At 39.0% G+C, this 17620-nt stretch overlaps 1 protein-coding gene across 3 annotated transcripts in view; it reads right to left on the reverse strand.

The window, feature by feature from the left end:
- Positions 1-17620, reverse strand: part of pcdh11 (protocadherin 11) — a 192590-nt gene that overhangs the window by 57293 nt on the left and 117677 nt on the right. The window lies entirely within an intron of this gene.

Raw genomic sequence — 17620 nt, forward strand, 5'->3', positions numbered from 1 at the left:
CTAACGGCCTGTAAGGTGGCAGCTGGTGAAATTGTGAAAGTAACAATTGTTTTTCTGCACATCAAAGATAACTATCAATTTATTTAGAAGATAAGGCAAATTAACAAATGTGATTTTTGTGCACATTCTGACTGGTGACCTACAAAGCAAACACGTATAACTCTTTTAAAATTACATATAAGAGTGGAAAGTTAGTAGCAGTAAGATGCTGAAGTTGAATAAGCATGACTGATGTAACTGATTAAGTAACAAAAATATAACAGCACAACTGCCATTTCTGTAGTTGTAAAATTAAGTTTCTTTGATATTCGTAGAGCTAAATAACTAATTAAGACTGTCTTTGTGTTGAACAGATTTAAACTCATGGAATGTGATCATTTTGAATGTTTCCAGAGAGAACTTTGATAAGCAATTGAGATTTACTACAGCTCAGTGTAATTAGTCTATATTCCTTGATACAAATTGTAAAAATGAGACTGGGATAGATGAAAATGTATTTTACTGAGTAATCACCAAAGCCGGAGTGGCTAATCGGGAGATTCGGGAGGATTCCCGATGGGCCGGTTCATGTCAGTCTCTAGTTTGGGCCGATTGGGAGGGAAAAATAATTTTGGGCCGGATTTGGTCATAAAACTCCCGGGCTGAAAAAGTGTCCCACTCCGGCCCTGGTAATCACTGTTCTTCTATACAGTCACCATATTATTCCAGTCACCAACACTGCTTCATTATCAGTGCTAGAACAGCTGCTACCAAAGTGTGTGGGTGCTTGTGGTGTGTAAGTGACGGAGTGAGTGTTACAACACATGGAAGGGTTTGTTTGTGTCTCTTGTTTGTGTGTTTGTGTCTCTTGTTTGTGTCTCTCCAGATGTGTCTCCCCTCCTGCCACACCTCTTTCATTTTGCTTTGCATATGTTGTCGATGGGCTGTTTCCACACAAGCAACCTTGTTCTGGGTATAAAGACCAGTAAAGCCCACAAGACTGTAAGATTACTTTCCATGTCCATTTGTGCCTTGGTGTGGGTTTGCGTTATATTCTTCCTAAATGTGTCCGGGACTCTGACACAGTCACAATCTTTAAATCTAGGTTGAAAACCCACTTATTTAGTCTAGCGTTTGATAATTAATATCCCCCTTAGATAAAGGTACAGATCCAGGGGTTCATAGACGAAGGGTTTTATGGTAGACTGGGGTGCTGGTGCTGTCATCCTGTCACTGCTCGTGGTCACTCAAGTTTGTTGACAGTGCAGTGGACGGATGCCATTGTCTCAGAATGCCCCCAAGCCTATGTTACCTTCTGGTTCTGCCTTTTTTTTTTAGCTAGGCTGTAATAATTTAACTTAGTGCCAGAGTTGCTGCCACACTCCAGAAATGTTTATAATTTTACCTGTCCTGTATATGTCCTCATACAGAGCTAATTTTCCCTGTTTCATTTCTCCACATGGCTGCCCGCCTGCTTGAGGAATAATGAGATGAGGAGAGACAAGCGATCCATCCTGGCCGGCCACCTCCTGCCTAACCGGATGCCTACACCATGATGGGCATTATTACATCTTTTTCGGTCTAAATGGACATTATTGCATCTTTTACATTCTGTCTACATTCTGTCTATATTGTTGTTGTTGTCATGGTGACCGGTGTCGGCCAGAGGAGGATGGGCTCCCCCCCTGAGTCTTGGTTCCTCTCAAGGTTTCTTCCTCATGCAAAAAACACGGGAGTTTTTCCTTGCCACTGTCGCCTTTGGCTTGCTCACTGGGGGCTAGGACTCGGCACTTGTAAAGCTACTTTGTGACAACAACTGTTGTAAAAAGCGCTATATAAATAAAATTTGATTGATTGATTGATTGATATTCTATATTTGATTTCTGTTCTTTGTGTTTTTACTTCAGGTTTGTTTAACATTGATTACGGCTCTGAGTTTGTCCTTTCTGAGTTTTGGAGGCTATTGTAAATATACCTCTATATATTCCTGTACATAGTCTGTATTATTAATCCTGTAAAAAAACATCTTGTATAGATTGTATTTGTGATATTGATTGGGGAAATAAGGAACTCAATGCTCTATGAGTTACATTCAGTTTTCTCCTGGTTTACTTACGCAATAATACACTCGAGGTTCGTGCTATAACGTGTAATATTGGCACTGCTGTGCTGCGGTCGTAGGCACGAGGCCGTAGGCCACAGTAGGCCACAGTTCCATTATCGCTGTTTATTGAAATATTTTGAGTTAAAGAGAATATATAGAAAATATGACCTGTTTGGTTAAAAAAACTCCGCCAGTTAAAATAGTTCCATTCAATGGCTCGCTGGTAAACTTACACAACACTGGAACAGCCTTACCCAATAAATATTATAGAGGTAAATATACACAAAAACAACTGTTGATAAAGTTGTATTTATTAAAAATAAAGTACAACAATTGACCATCCACGGCTGATTGGAGGTTCGTTCAGGTATCTGTTCAGTCCAGCTCTTAAACCAACGAAGCTGCTGATGCCATATAACTCTCCCTTCACGTTTCTGACGGATCCATAAAAACATTGTAAAAGCTGATTCATTTCATTTTTGTTGATAATACTAAAATCGACTGCAATGTCGTTGCTCTTTAACCAGGATGTAAATACATTAAGAGCCCAGGACGTTTGTTTTACGGTATTAACTTAGTTTCTCTGCATTTCCAGCTCATCCAAATCATTGTTTGTAAGCGTGACAAACCTTGGCTCATTGGAGGAATGAGGCTGGTCATTTATAGCTTCGTCCTCCAGTTTCAGATCGAAACAAATGCTTTTGACAATAGATTTAACAAACTCCCTGTTATTCATTTTGATAATGTTGCTGCTTGTTTGTAGTTGCACTGTTTGGCTTGTAAACGCTGCTTTGTTGCTAGGTTACCTGTATGTGGCGGAGTAATACATGGAGAGCTTCGGTTACAGTGCTATAACGTGTAATATTGGCACTCCTAGATCGCCTCTCAGCCAATCACATTGTAGGGTTGGAACTAACTGTGGTATAATGTATGTTAACACTAGGCTAGGGTAGGTTTGTGTACATTGATTTTATTTACCAAGTGGACTGATAGTTATGTTAGAGTGGTCCCAGGAGTGGATTTGGAGTTTGACGCAGAAGGAGAGAGTGTGAGTGTTTGGCATATGTTATGCCATTCTGCACTGGTATTCAATAAAGTTCAGAGTTAGCATTAATATTGCTTTAACCATCCATACTGCATAGTTTGATAAAACAGGAGTATATGAACCATGGTGACAGCGGCTGTGAATTCAGATGAAGTGAGTTTGTGCCGAGCTAGAAAGAGTCTAAAGTGCCACTATCTATTTGCAGCTAGCCTAGGCCAGGAATTTGAGTAAGTGACTGGACAACGTCCACGGAGCCGAAGGCTGAGCAGAGAAGGACACAATCCATTGTGATGGAGGGTCTCAAGCCACCTCCACTACTTTGTTTGGATATTTAGTGAAGGCTTGTAAAAGTTGGAAGGAGGAGTTTACACTCAATATGGAACTGATTATGCTTGAAGCATAGAAGACAACTACATTTAAGTTGTTCAACTACCTGCTTGGGGAGAGGGGGACTGAGCTTCTCATAATGCTGACAAGTGGTACTGCATCTGCAAGGAGGACGGTGAGGTAAATGATGACACAGTTTGACAACTATTGCAATGAATGAGACAGTGGAGCGATACAAGTTTTTTTTTTTTTTTTTGTCAGAGACCAAAGACAGGATGAAAATATTGACAGATATGTCACGTCACAGATATAAGAGTATTAGCCAGCACTTGCAATATTGGTGGCATTAGAGATTTGCTAATAAGAGACAGCATTGTTTGTGGTTCTGCAATGAGGCAGAGACTGTTGATGGAACAAAACTTAATGCTGGATAAATGCTTGCAAATATGCAGGGCTACTGCACTGTCAAAAGAGAACAGCAAAACCATATAGGGTAAAATAGTGAAGCAAATACATAAAATGAAAGAGTCCAAGGAGAGACAAAAAAGATGATTAACTGTAACTTTTGTGGCAACACACATGAGAAGAATAAACACAAATGTCCAGCTTGGAGAAAGAGAACCACTTTGCTGCAAAATGCAAATCTAAGTTTGAGAAAAGCAAGAAGGGCAGACCGGTACACACAATCTCGGAGTCAAGTGAACTGCATGAGGACATCATGACAATAACTGATGTCCCTGAAAAGCAAGACAATAAATCAAGGGAACGAAGCATATGTTGTTGGACAAAAAGCTTGTTAACTCAGATAGTCTGCGTCTGTTTATACTGTTTATATCCATATATTATCCATATATGTATTTCCTTTGGGTGTGGTTCTATGTGTGCGATCATCCATCTTACCTGTCATTTGTCTCGTTATTATCCATGACAATTGGTTCTTGTTTACGTCAAGGTATTTAATGTGTCTCTGTTGTGTTTGTTGCTTGTAGTTGTCTGAGTCAAAGCTCTGTCTCATCTTTGTTTTGTCTTCCGTGTTGTTAAGCACTGCCGTGCTGAATAATAAATGTAATAGTGCTACATGCAATGTTATTGAACATTACAAGGGTTGAACCCAAAAACACACTTGGATAACACGGAGAAAGTGTGTGTAATGTACAACAAAAGCAAATTATGACCACTTGGAAAATGTAAAGTCAAACAAATCCAAGGAATGATCAACTGTATAGACATTAGTTTCAAGTGTTGAACCAGGAGGACAGGATCTCATGAAAGGGCAGAAAGGCTAGTGAAGCCATGAAGCTGATCGATGGTCAGTATGACAACATCCTGGTCATTGATGGCATAGTGAAAATGCAATGTCCAGATAAAATGCCAGGTGATGGTGAGTAGCTGACAAATATGGACGAAATAAAGATGGGAGTTCTGAGATATTTTCAGGCATTGGCTGCACAGAAAATGGGTACAACATTCAAAGAGACACGAGTGTACCACCTGTAAAGCTGCTCAAATCCAGAGTGCCTGTTGCCAAAAAACAAACAGGGACTAGTTAACAGACGAAGACAGGAGGAATACTATAACCATGCTGCAAAGGACCTGGACTATTTCAGTGTTTGAAAAAAAAGGAAGTGTTTGGGAACAACAGAAACTCAGCCACAATGCTGAAGCGCATAGTGCGAAGAGGTTGTCAACTTTCTGCAGTCAATCACTACAGACATCCAAACTTCATGTGGCCTTCAGATTAGCTCAAGAACAGTGCGCAGAGAGCTTCATGGAATGGGTTTCCATGGTTGAGCAGCAAGTGCCAAGTGCAATCCAAAGCGTTAGAGGCAGTGGTGTAAAGCATGCCACCACTGGACTCTAGAGCAGTGGAGGCACATTTTCTAGAGTGACGAATCGCGCTTCTCCATTTGGCAATCTGATGGACGAGTCTGGGCTTGGCGGTTGCCAGGAGAACGGTACTTATCTGACTACATTGTTCCACATGTAACGTTTGGTAGCAGGTGGATTATGGTATAGGGTTCTTTTCAGGAGCTTGGTCCCTTAGTTCCAGTGAAAGGAACTCTGAATGTTTCAGCATACCAAGACATTTTGGACAATTCCAAGCTCCCAACAGTTTAGAGCTGGCCCCATGATTGTGCACCAGGTTAATGACTCATCACACTTTCTACACATCCTTGAACACCTAAAAGGACAAACGCCAACTGCCAACACCTTGCTTTTTTATCCCTAATGAAGATGGTTTGAGAGCTTTAAACATTTTCGCGATGCAAGATCCGAGAAGAACACTCCTACAGAGAAACTGAACAGCTTCACTTTTGACTTTACTACTCACAAATAAGAGGAGTCAGTATGAGTACTAAAGTGGGATAATCTTGTAATCAGCATTACATTGGAGAAACCAAAAGAATAATTGCTGATCGGTTTTTCGAACATCTTCAGACCATCAGAATTAAGGATATGTCATTTCAAGTGTCGAGGCATTTTAATACTAATGGACATTGTATTAACGACATATGTGTTTGTATTGCCAATTGTTGCTATGGCAGCAATGAAAAGAACAGATCTACACTCTTGGAACTTTAGAACCCCATGGAATAAATGTGATGATTTAAACATTTATATTTTCATATATTGCCCCTGTGGTACATAAAGTTTTCACTTTATTCAAAAGGCTACAATATATTCTCCAAATATATAGCAGCATTATTGTAGTTTAGCTTCACCTTTTTCTTCAGAATTACAATTTTGTGTAATGATTCATGATCCATAAATGTGTCTACCTACTCTATAGTGGCCTGGGACTGCAAAAGATTTTTCAAAACTAATTCCCAGCAAAACCCAAAACATGAACAAATCCGAAAACACAACAGCAAAAGCCCACCAACATTAACTCAAAAATGAAATGTTTAGTACATTTTTATTGCTGATTGGACAGGACATGTGACCATAACAAGTATAAAGAAATTTTCTATGTCAAGTCAGTCTCAAGTCAATACCAGGATTAGCCACAGGAGATGTAAAATAAATATTAACTGTATTGATAGCTAGCACAAACTAAACAAACATATCCATATGTTTTCAGGTGCCTTATGAAGTTTGATGTGGTTGTACTAGTGTCTTTCATTTGTTTTTCATATTCTTTACACGTTTCTGTCCTTCGGTTATGTCCAAGGATTTTTAACTGACTATAGTCAAAATCAAAGTCAAAATCAAATGTATTTATGTATTGCTTTTTACATCACATGTTGTCACAAAGCAATTTTACAATCGTATGGGTCCAGACATACCAGCTAACACATACTGTTTAGGCCCTCCCACTGTGACGTAACAGGATAAGGGATCAAGCATAAATTGCTGTTCAAGCAGGAGATGTAGAAGAGCTAGGCATTTCAAACTGTTTTACCACACTCATAACATGCTTACATAATCAAATTGTAACGTAGCAAGGGTGAGGCAGGACACCCAGGTGGAAGCAGTGTGAAGAAAACATTTATATTAGCATAGTGTGTTAGTGCTTAACAATACCAAACACACATGACACTTAGGAACTCTGACAAAACAAAGACAACTGACCACAACATCGATATGCATTAAATACACTAATAAATTCATTAATACATTAACAAGACACAAGTGTAACATCTAACACAAATGAGAAGAGAAACAGGTTAGATGAATAACACAGAGGAGCATGCCTACACACACAACCACACCCAAGTACACACACACACACACACGCACAAAGACGAAACCCAGAGAGGACTCAGGGGCATTCCATGACATGGCTTTATAAAACAAAAACACCTTTTTTGCTATTAAAATTGCACTATTTCGTGTCTGTGACAAAACAAACAAACAAACAAAAAAAGAAAATGCATGAAACAATTGAATGAGTGTGTATCAAACAAACCAACCAAGTTTAAAGCCACAGCATAAAGCTACAGTGTAATATAGCAAAATAGAGGAAAAATATTTTTATTCCACTGTTGAGACGCAGCAGAAGGTTAAAGCTAAAACTATAATATTTAATTAGCTAGCAAACCAGCTTCAACAATAACTGGTAGTTCAGCATACTGGCCAGAGGCAACAAGTAAATATGAACTGCCAGATATAACTGGTAAGTCAAACTGGTTTTTCATCTTATAAATGTTCATAATAACAAAATATTTATTCTTTCCAGCTCCAGCTCCAGAACAGGTGGAATGCAGTAGTATATAATTTCCATGTGCATTCAGAATTTAATTAACATGTGTTGTTCTAATTTAAAGGACTTCTCAGGACTAAATGTTGTTTGAAACTTGCGTGCTGTTCAGATTGCCAGAGAGTTTAATTACAAGGAATTGCGAATTGGAGTACAGTGAATCATGAGTATATGTACATGGGCACATACTGAGTTGCCAATTTATTAGGCACAGTACATTGTACCTGCACCCTTCTAGATTTACAATTATGCTCTTTATCTTTACAATTACTGACTCTGGTTTTGCAGTACAGTTTATGTCTCTTTCGATCCTAGTGGAATCAGCACAGGACCATAGATGTCTATATATGATTTGGATGGAGGATCACTCTCAGCATATCGGAGATATTGTTTGAGTGTATCACGCACATTTGTCGGGAAATTTTACATACTTTATTACTGCAATATATTACTGAAATTTTTCACAATGAAATGTCATTGGTTCCAAGGCTTAAGGGTTAATTATTCACTCCAATAATTATGCTCATTCAATATAATAATGAATAATTATTTTTGCAGGCCAGTGCTGGGGCTCAATTCTTTTCCAAATCAGGAACAAAACTGGTACAGGACTGGCTCAGTTCATTCAAAATCCACAGTAAATGTGGCACAAATCTGTTTGGAGTACAGTTTTGACTTGGCTCCATTGCATGGTCCCATTAACATTAGGAAAAAGTGTTGAATTTGAAAATGGAAAATATTGATACATGCAGAACTGGAACATCCCTTGATCACAGCTGAGCAGAAGCTGGAGCACTGGCAGGGGCCCGAAATACATAAAAATGAAATTTGCATGCACATCTGAATTGAAGCACTTAATACACTAACTCTAAATTCTCAGTGATTCATACAAGTTTAAACTAAGTCTGGTGTCAATGGCTAAGTGGCTAAGTGGCTAAGTGTTGCACTGTCTACCCTTCACGTCTGCATCATAAAAACAAGCTGATCATTTTGTTGGACAATTGTATATCAATATCAACCTCAAAGATTCCTGAGAGGTCAATCTCAAAAGCATAACACATTATAATTACTTTGGTCATGACTATATGTTTAACAAGCTTATTAGCTATGTGAAACTGCTTCCAGTTCATTAAATAAATGCTATGTTATTTTGTGTTAGTATACATAATCTGATACTATCTTAGCTGTGTGTATGAAACCTTAAATTGGAAAAGTAAGAAGTAATTGTAAAGAGAAAAAATGTATGGAGTATGTGGAGATAAACCCTGTGACAAAGACTGTGGGCAGCAAACACACCTTGTCTCAAACATGTGACTTTGGGAGGATAAACATGGGTTATGACTACCAGACCAAATAGCTAGCTCTCTGGCATTGCAGCCAGGACACACATTTTACATCCTGAGTGACGGTCTCGGTCACACTGCTGTCTCCTTCGAGGAACACATCCGTGCACTTCACACATCCATTCTATGTGTCCCTCACACATCCACTCTTTATTCAGGGTTATATCTGCCTCTCAGCAGGGGTTCACACTGGGCTTTGCACCATCCTCTCACAGTAGGGAGGGGTTTCTTTTAAGCATGGACACGCTCCCAGTGGCCTTATGATACCATCCTTAACAGAGGAGTCCAGGTGAGTTTAAGTGCAAAATAAAGGTTTTATTGCAGTACCTATGTACCTATGTGCAAATATACATACATCCATACATACATACATATAAATATAGACAGCGATCGATAGCTCTAGTGTGGGTGTGTATGTATATATATTAGGGGTGGGACGCGATCAAAAAAATTAATCGAATTAATTGGAAGCTTTGTAATTAATTAATCGAAATTAATCGCATTTTAATCGCATTTCAGTATTTAACATGAGAAATATTAATTTAAGTTTGAATGATGAATAAATCAATGAACATAATCATAAACTTCAACATCTTGTTTATTTTTCCACCAGTCTACTACATAGACCAATAGATGAGTGCAGAAAACAGTTCAGAACACTGGAAATTCTGACCAAAAATGTTGTTTAATTTTGGAAGTTTTGCTCAGGATATTGGAAGAATTGAAGTAAATCAGAAGATGTTTTTTAATTCCATTTTAGATGGTATATTTTTCTTTAATTTCCCAGGCCTCTGCCACAGGGATCTCCACATGGTCTTCTGCATGCTCAAAGCAAATGACTGGATCTTCATCATCTATAGATTCATCATCTATAATATGAGCTGTCACACCAAGATAATTCTTGTTGCTAACAGAGGTCCAGTGATCCCCAGTCAGAGCCACATTTGTGGCGCTCTTCACAATAACCTGTTATACTTCCCTTTCCTCATCATACAGCTGCTGGATTTTCTTCGGAAAAGTTAGACTATCGCATCGCCAAAATTCGAAAAAACTGGATGGAAAAGGGTTTTTCGCATAAACGATGACGTATCATGCCTCAAATCATGTGGTTCTGTACATGATCGCGATGTAAAGATGGCAAATGCATGCAAAAACAGTTCTGGAGAGAGCAAAAATTGAATTTAACTTCTCCATGTATAGAAAAGAAAAAGAAAAAAATGTTTCAAAACCTCAACGTGCAAAAATGCGTAACTGCCAGATGGACGTAAAACCACTATTGTTTTGGCGTCCTCTCACGTGATCTAAAGTTTATTCGCACAACTGTAATGAATGGAAACAAGGCTTAATTCGCATTTTTTTCTGCCGAAACTTGGAAATTGCGCATTATTTTTTCGAAAGGTTTGGATGTGCAGCGCTTCTTGTAAGCCTTTATCTTCGACCACAGAGAGCGAACAACAATGCAAATAATATGAAGCGTCATGTATAAACGCGTGCGGAGTCGCGCGCTGCGGTCACTCGCGAAAGTTTAATCCAGTCTTAATGGTCCAATGAAGGTAATTTAAAAACCAGGGGTGGGTTTCCCAAAACATTCTTAGCGCTAAGTACATCTTAACCTCGTACGTATGAACGAGGTTACGAAGTACTTAGCGCTAAGAACGTTTTGGGAAACTCACCCCAGGACATTTCCTCACTTAAAAAAAAACCCGCGACGACCGGGACAGGATGTGAAATACGGACATGTCCCGGGAAATACGGACGTTTGTTCACCATATCGTACTAGGAATACATTTAGCAGCTAAGTGATCATTACTGACCTGCGCATTAGCCCCAACATGTTTTGCGTTGAGGTGGTAACGAAGGGTGGAAGTGCTCCTGTGATAAGCGAACTCCTTCCTACATAAAGTGCAAATAACACTATTTTTGTTTGTACTTCCATCTGGAAGTTTCTTATATTTAAATTTCCCATTCTCGTGCACGGAGAAACATTCCACGGTGCAAAAGTGTCTCATGCGTTAAAATGCGTTAATATTTTTAGTGCGTTAATTTTCCTGTAATTAATTAATCGAAATTAACGCGTTAAAGTCCCACCACTAATATATATATATATATATATATATAAATAAACTCTGCTCGTCTGATAAAGACGAGCACAGGACACTGCATGAACGCACATTAAATAGACAAACCACATAAGTCCCGTGTGATCACGAGACGAGCCACAGGTGAGACCGATGAACACACTCAGACACAACCACACCCACGACGATCCACAGACGTAGACGACTAGATGTAGACAACATAAACACACGCCCAAAAGGGAAGGTGTCAGGGCTGTAATGTGACACATGTACTTATATTTATATGTATGTTTGTTTGAATGAATCTTTTTTCAAATTTTAACACAGATTATCTCTTGTGAACTATGTGCTAGTTGAATTTCAAAGTCAACACTGTGCAAAGAACAAGAAAAGATTTTAAAAAGATCATTTCGTTAGAGTGTTTTGCTTGCTTTGAGATGATATGTCAATTACTTCTGAATTACTTCTGTGATAATTAAATTCTGCTTTGCAGACTATGCAAATTACTTTTGTTTTCAGGAAAACTTTCCACCTAAAACTCCATCCTTGGCTGAATCCGAAATGCCGTACTTAAGCAGTAGGCACTAGATTTCTATGCAGTACGTTCTGCTCAACCGTTAAAGCAGTGCGTTCTTTCAGCAGGCGGCTGGGCAGTTTTCACAAACTCGGACATACTACCTGTTATCTTGAATTGCTTTAGCGTACTGAATAGGAGGCCTGGAAAGCCATATGCACTCTCTGCTCCCTTCACTTTTTCCTCTTCTATTACAACAACATGCTCTCAGGTCTTGACTAGGCAAAATGCCAAGATATTTCTAATTACATTTTGAAAGAATTACCTATGTACTATTTCTCTAAGTTAATGTTTTTGAAATATCAGCAGAGCTTGCTGATTTTCCAGTCTGAACCAAGACGGTTAACATCAAAATGAATCGTTCAGACAGTAATAAGTCTAAGTGTACATGCTTTTATAAGCCTGTTTGACCAATGTTTATATAAATGAAGCATCTAAATTTCCAAACTTACCCTTCATATCCAATCCATAATTTAATCACCTCCTCCATATTTCCAAAACACAAGGTGCTAAGTTGATTACATATCGCATTAAAGAGCACTATTGTAATTAATTACAGGAAAATTAACGAACAAAAAAAATTAACGCATTTTAACGCATTTAACGCATGAGACACTTTTGCACCGTGGAATGTTTCGCAGTGCACGAGTTCCAGGCATACAGATCATATGGACGCACAATAAGATCATGATGGAGATGACTGAAGAGGCTACGCTGGTGGATGAGAAATTTAAATATAAGAAACTTCCAGATGGAAGTACAAACACAAATAGTGTTATTTGCACTTTATGTAGGAAGGAGTTCGCTTATCACAGGAGCACTTCCACCCTTCGTTACCACCTCAACGCAAAACATGTTGGGGCTAACGCGCAGGTCAGTAATGATAACTTAGCTGCTAAATGTATTCCTAGTATGAGCAAACAGTGTCGCCTGTCAACACTCGACCACATGTCGGGGTTCAAATTAAGAAACAAAATGTCAAAGTCCATGTCAGACAAATTGACCAATTCACTGGCGAGATGGATTGCTGTGGACTGTAGACCGCTCTCTGTGGTCGAAGGCTTAAGTAAGACGCGGCAAGTTTAAACGCCTCCGCCGTTCGCGTAGGTTCACTCGAGGTGGGCGGAGTCGCGCGCTATGGTCACTCGTGAAAGTATAATCCAGGCTTTACAAGAAGTGCTGCAAATTGCGTCAGCTGATGCAAGTTAGGAACTGCCGTCCAGAAAGACAATGTCGAAGAAAATCCAGCAGCTGTATCATGAGGTAAGGGAAGAAAAACAGGTTATTGTGAAGAGCGCCACAAATGTGGCTCTGACTGGACCTCTGTTAGCAACAAGAATTATCTTGGTGTGACAGCTCATATTATAGATGATGAATGAAAGATCCAGTCATTTGCTTTGAGCATGCAGAAGACCACTTCTAGGCACTATGGAGATGCCTGTGGCAGAGGCCTGGGAAATTAAAGAAAATCTACCATCTAAAATGGTATTAAAAACATCTTCTGATTTACTTCAGTTCTTCTTATTCTTCCAATGTCCTGAGCAAAACTCCCAAAATTAAACAACATTTTTGGTCAGAATTTCCAGTGTTCTGAAAACTGTTTGCTCTGTTTTCTGCACTCATCTATTGGTCTGTGTAGTAGACTGGTGGAAAAATAAACAAGATGTTGAAGTTTATGATGTTGAAGTTTATTACAAAGCTTCTAATTAATACAATACAATCTCGTTCCACCCCTAGTTTTTTGATAATTACTGTGTTAGGATAGGTGTTAGGATAGGATACATGCTTACAGTATGTTATTTACGCACAGTATGTACCTATTGTAACGTTCTCGATGGGCAGGCATGATGCAAGTGCCGAATTTAACTAATTTATTCAAATGATAACCAACACTACTTACAATACACAGAACCCGGGGAGAGAACCAGAACCGAGAGACGCAAAACAGAAAGAAACAAACAATTGCCAACCAGACAATACTCAAAAGGGGCAAATACTTAACAAGAACCAATAATACAATAGATAACTAACGGAAAACGAACCCAGCGCACACATACGTAACAAGAGGCTATTGAGCTAAGGACACTAGCAGGCTACAATGTAAAACACAAAGGACACAGGCAGGCTACAATGTAAAACAAAGGACACGAGCAGGCTACAATGTAAAACACAAAGGACACGAGCAGGCTACAATGTAAAACACAAAGGACACGAGCAGGCTACAATGTAAAACAAAGGACACGGAAAACATACCACCAAGGAACTAAGCAACCGGAGACTGCAAAACACATGGAACATAAAGTAGCAGTGGGGGGAGAGCAAGGCAAGCGAGGAGACCAGGAGAACATACAAACAATGACCGACATTGACCGGAGGAATGGGGCAGAGGAAACGAAATACATAGAAAACAGGGAGGAGAAATGAGACACAGGTGGAAATCCTAAAGACGTGGGTGTGACAGACAGAGGGGACTATGGCAACGGGGAAACAAGGTGGGACAAGGCAGGAGGGCGGAGTTGGGCGTGACACCTATGTTCCGATGAAAATCGGTTTACAACGCGATGTGGGAACGGATCAACATCGGAAGTCGAGGACCCTATATAGAGAGAACAAAACAACGACCAGCAAAGACAGTGTTCAAACTTCGGATTTAAATAGGAAGATCAATGAGAAAACAAGGCACAGGTTATACACTTAACACAAAGGGCTGGGACTAGGCGGAGAAAACACAAGGAAAAACAGAAATGATTGAGGGGGGGGGGGGCAATGCTTTATGTGTTACACCAAGTCTGTGTTACCATCTGGTTCTGCCCTTTTAGCTAGGCTGTAATAATTTAATGCCAGAGTTGCTGCCACACTCCAGAAATGTTAAAATTTTCTTTGTCCGGCATATAATCCGATACAGAGCTAATATCCCCTCTTTTCTTTTTCCAAATGGCTGCCCTCCTACCCAAGAAATACTGAGACGAGGAGAGACAAGCCTTTCCCGATATCCACCCTGAGCCAGCCACCTCCTGCTTAACCAGCAATGGATGAAGCATCAACCTACTGCCCTGGCCCCTCTCACCACCCTGAATTCTCCCCTGCTATGACTGTATCTCCATGGACCTAGACTACTATTACCAACAACCAAGAAGTTTAGAACTGAATAAAAATTATATAGATAACACATGTATATAAATACAAACAAAGATGAGAATTATTTATCATTCCCATATTTTCTTTGTTTATGTATTTCTCTAATTGTTGTTATGGTGACCAGCATCAGCCATAGGAGGATGGGTTCCCCCCTGAGTCTTTGTTCCTCTCAAGGTTTCTTCCTCATGCTCATAGGGAGCTCATTGGGGGCTTGTACTCAGACACTTATAAGGCTGCTTTGTGACAACTGTTGTGAAAAGTGTTATATAAATAAATTTTGATTGATTGATTAATGTCATGATACTGCCCCAGACCCCGTGTGTAGATGTAGTCTGTGTCTATATATGTACTTCCTGTGGGTGTGGCTGGTAGTGTATGTTCACTCCTCTCATTCCAATGTGCTGCACACGGTGCTTGTTTTGTGTTAAGTATATATTGTGCGCGTTATTCTTGTGTCGTGCTTGTCTTTGTGAGTCTACGTAGTCAGTTGTTACATGTCCGCTACTTGTGTAGCTATTGTTTGTAAAAATAAACCACAAATTATATGCAACTCATCTCCACATCCTCTGAGAGTGTCAAAATTTGTCAAATTTGAGTCTACAGGTCTAGACTTTTTGGTTTTGTTATTTTGCCAGGCTACTGTAATGAACAACAACAAATAAGGGTTAATACTTACTCCTAAAAAGTGGCAGACACCATAAGTTTGAATTAATGGATAATAACTTTATTTTGGTGTTTCATGTTATGTTGTTATTATATTATGTTCATAAGCACAAGGAGTCATCATATGCTGATAGACTAAATATATGTATAATTTACAGTTGCATTATGTTGAGAGTTTTGTATTATTGCCCATGGTGTCATTAGCAGATGATATGTTTATAACCAATAGGCATATGTAAGTGTGTATGCTAATTCACTCAAAATTTCACATGATTATATTTTTGGTAATGTATTCTGGTAATGTTGGTTTTGGGGTCAATATTTCAGGTTTACATTTAAAAAAATGTTTTAAAAATATATACATTTCTCAATAAATATAAGACATTTGTTTGCTCATGGAAAATGACAACAGGAGCAGGAGGAGGAAGACAACAAACACACAGCTGTCATAGTTGCCATGGTGATAACTATATGAAATGCACTTTTATGCATTATACTGTTTGATGTTAAGTACAAAGGTTTGGCTATGGCCTGGAGGGACAGTTAAGAATTAAAATTGTTAATTGTTTAAGACATGCCTCTCTGCCAGTCTGCCAGCTGTTTGGGAAAAGGGGGGCTGGTGTGGGTAGAAATGTGCAGAGAGACAGCAGCAGCCTTACTAATTTTGCCACATCTAATTGAGGCATTTAGCCAATGGGCCAGAGGCCGTGAAGAACTGGAGTGGTGTGGAGGGGGGCTGGAAACGAGCAAACAGCACTGCTGACGGTCTGATAAAGTAAGCAAACGGAACGAGGAAAGAAAGCAAAAAGGGGGGCCATAAACCTCATTGCCTCCTCCCTCATAAATAAAGGCAACATAAATGCCACATGAACTTTATTTCAAGAACGGCTGGTCTAATAAAGATGCTGTTTTAAAGAGGAGTGGAGAAATTCATTGTCATAAGAAAGCAGTTTTCCACGCTTCCCCCACTGGCTGTTACTCAGGACGAGTTGACATGCAAGACCTTGCCACTGCACCTCAGAGACATAAAGCCTAGGAAGCAGGCTGCTTTATTTCCTTCTTTCTGTCACCTTTTTTTCCCCCAACACTGCTCCTCTCCTTTCTTCCTCTCCCTCTCTTTCTATCCCTCTCTCTCTTGTTCTCACTCTTTTCAAATTGAGACGACAAGATAAGCGATTGCCACAGCTAAGGCTGTCTGCTGCTCATTGATAAAACCATATCTAATCTGTCTTGGGCTCCCTTCGCCTCTGATGTTCTCCTCTCCCAGTCTGTCAACAGAGTGAGGATCTATCTCTCCTTTTGAACTCTCAACCACAGTGTCAGGTTTTATCAGTGAACTTTTGGGCAGGAAAATGGGGGACTGAATGAGCTCATGAACTTCCATCTTTGCTAAGCATACATGGTAGGGTCCCAAGGAAGACTTGTCAGCCATGGTACTCAGCCTTATTATAAATACATGGAAAGATTTGTATCAGATCAGTTCATGCACAATGGCAAAACAATCTGCATGATAAAACATGCTTCATGGGTTTTTCATTTTCAAGCAAATTGAGTTCACACATTTGTCACTTTAGAGACATTCATGTTAAAAAAAGGCGTTTCAATTATTGCTTTAACAATGATACATTTTTCTGTAAAGCTAAAAATTTGCCTTAAAATAAGAATTAAAAGATAGATAGATAGATACTTTATTGATCCCAGAGGGAAAAGCTGGATGTTTCCAAAAATATGGTGAATGCTGAATAGAAATGCTGAATAGAAAACAAAACTGAAACTGAAAACAAACTATGGTTCATGCCTTCATATTTTCTCATATTGACCTTTTTGTTGGTCTTACAGATAAAACCATTAACATTAAGTTTATTCATAATTCAGCAGGTTTTGACATAAACAAAAATCACCCATATTCTTACGGAATTCCCTGAGATACGCTGTCTACTCATAGGGCCTTATACTACACTCTCTTATATGAATGGCTGATATTTTAGTGATCTAGCATCTAAACTCTTGAATTCTCTCAGTATTTTTGTATTTAAATGGAACATTGCAAAATTACTTTGGGTTTATGAAAGGAGTTATACAAAATTAATAAATTAATGTATACATGTGTATATATATATATATATATATATATATATATATATATATATATATATATATATATATAT

Source organism: Brachyhypopomus gauderio, chromosome 11 (assembly GCF_052324685.1).
Source record: "Brachyhypopomus gauderio isolate BG-103 chromosome 11, BGAUD_0.2, whole genome shotgun sequence".
Classification (NCBI taxonomy): Eukaryota; Metazoa; Chordata; class Actinopteri; order Gymnotiformes; family Hypopomidae; genus Brachyhypopomus; species Brachyhypopomus gauderio.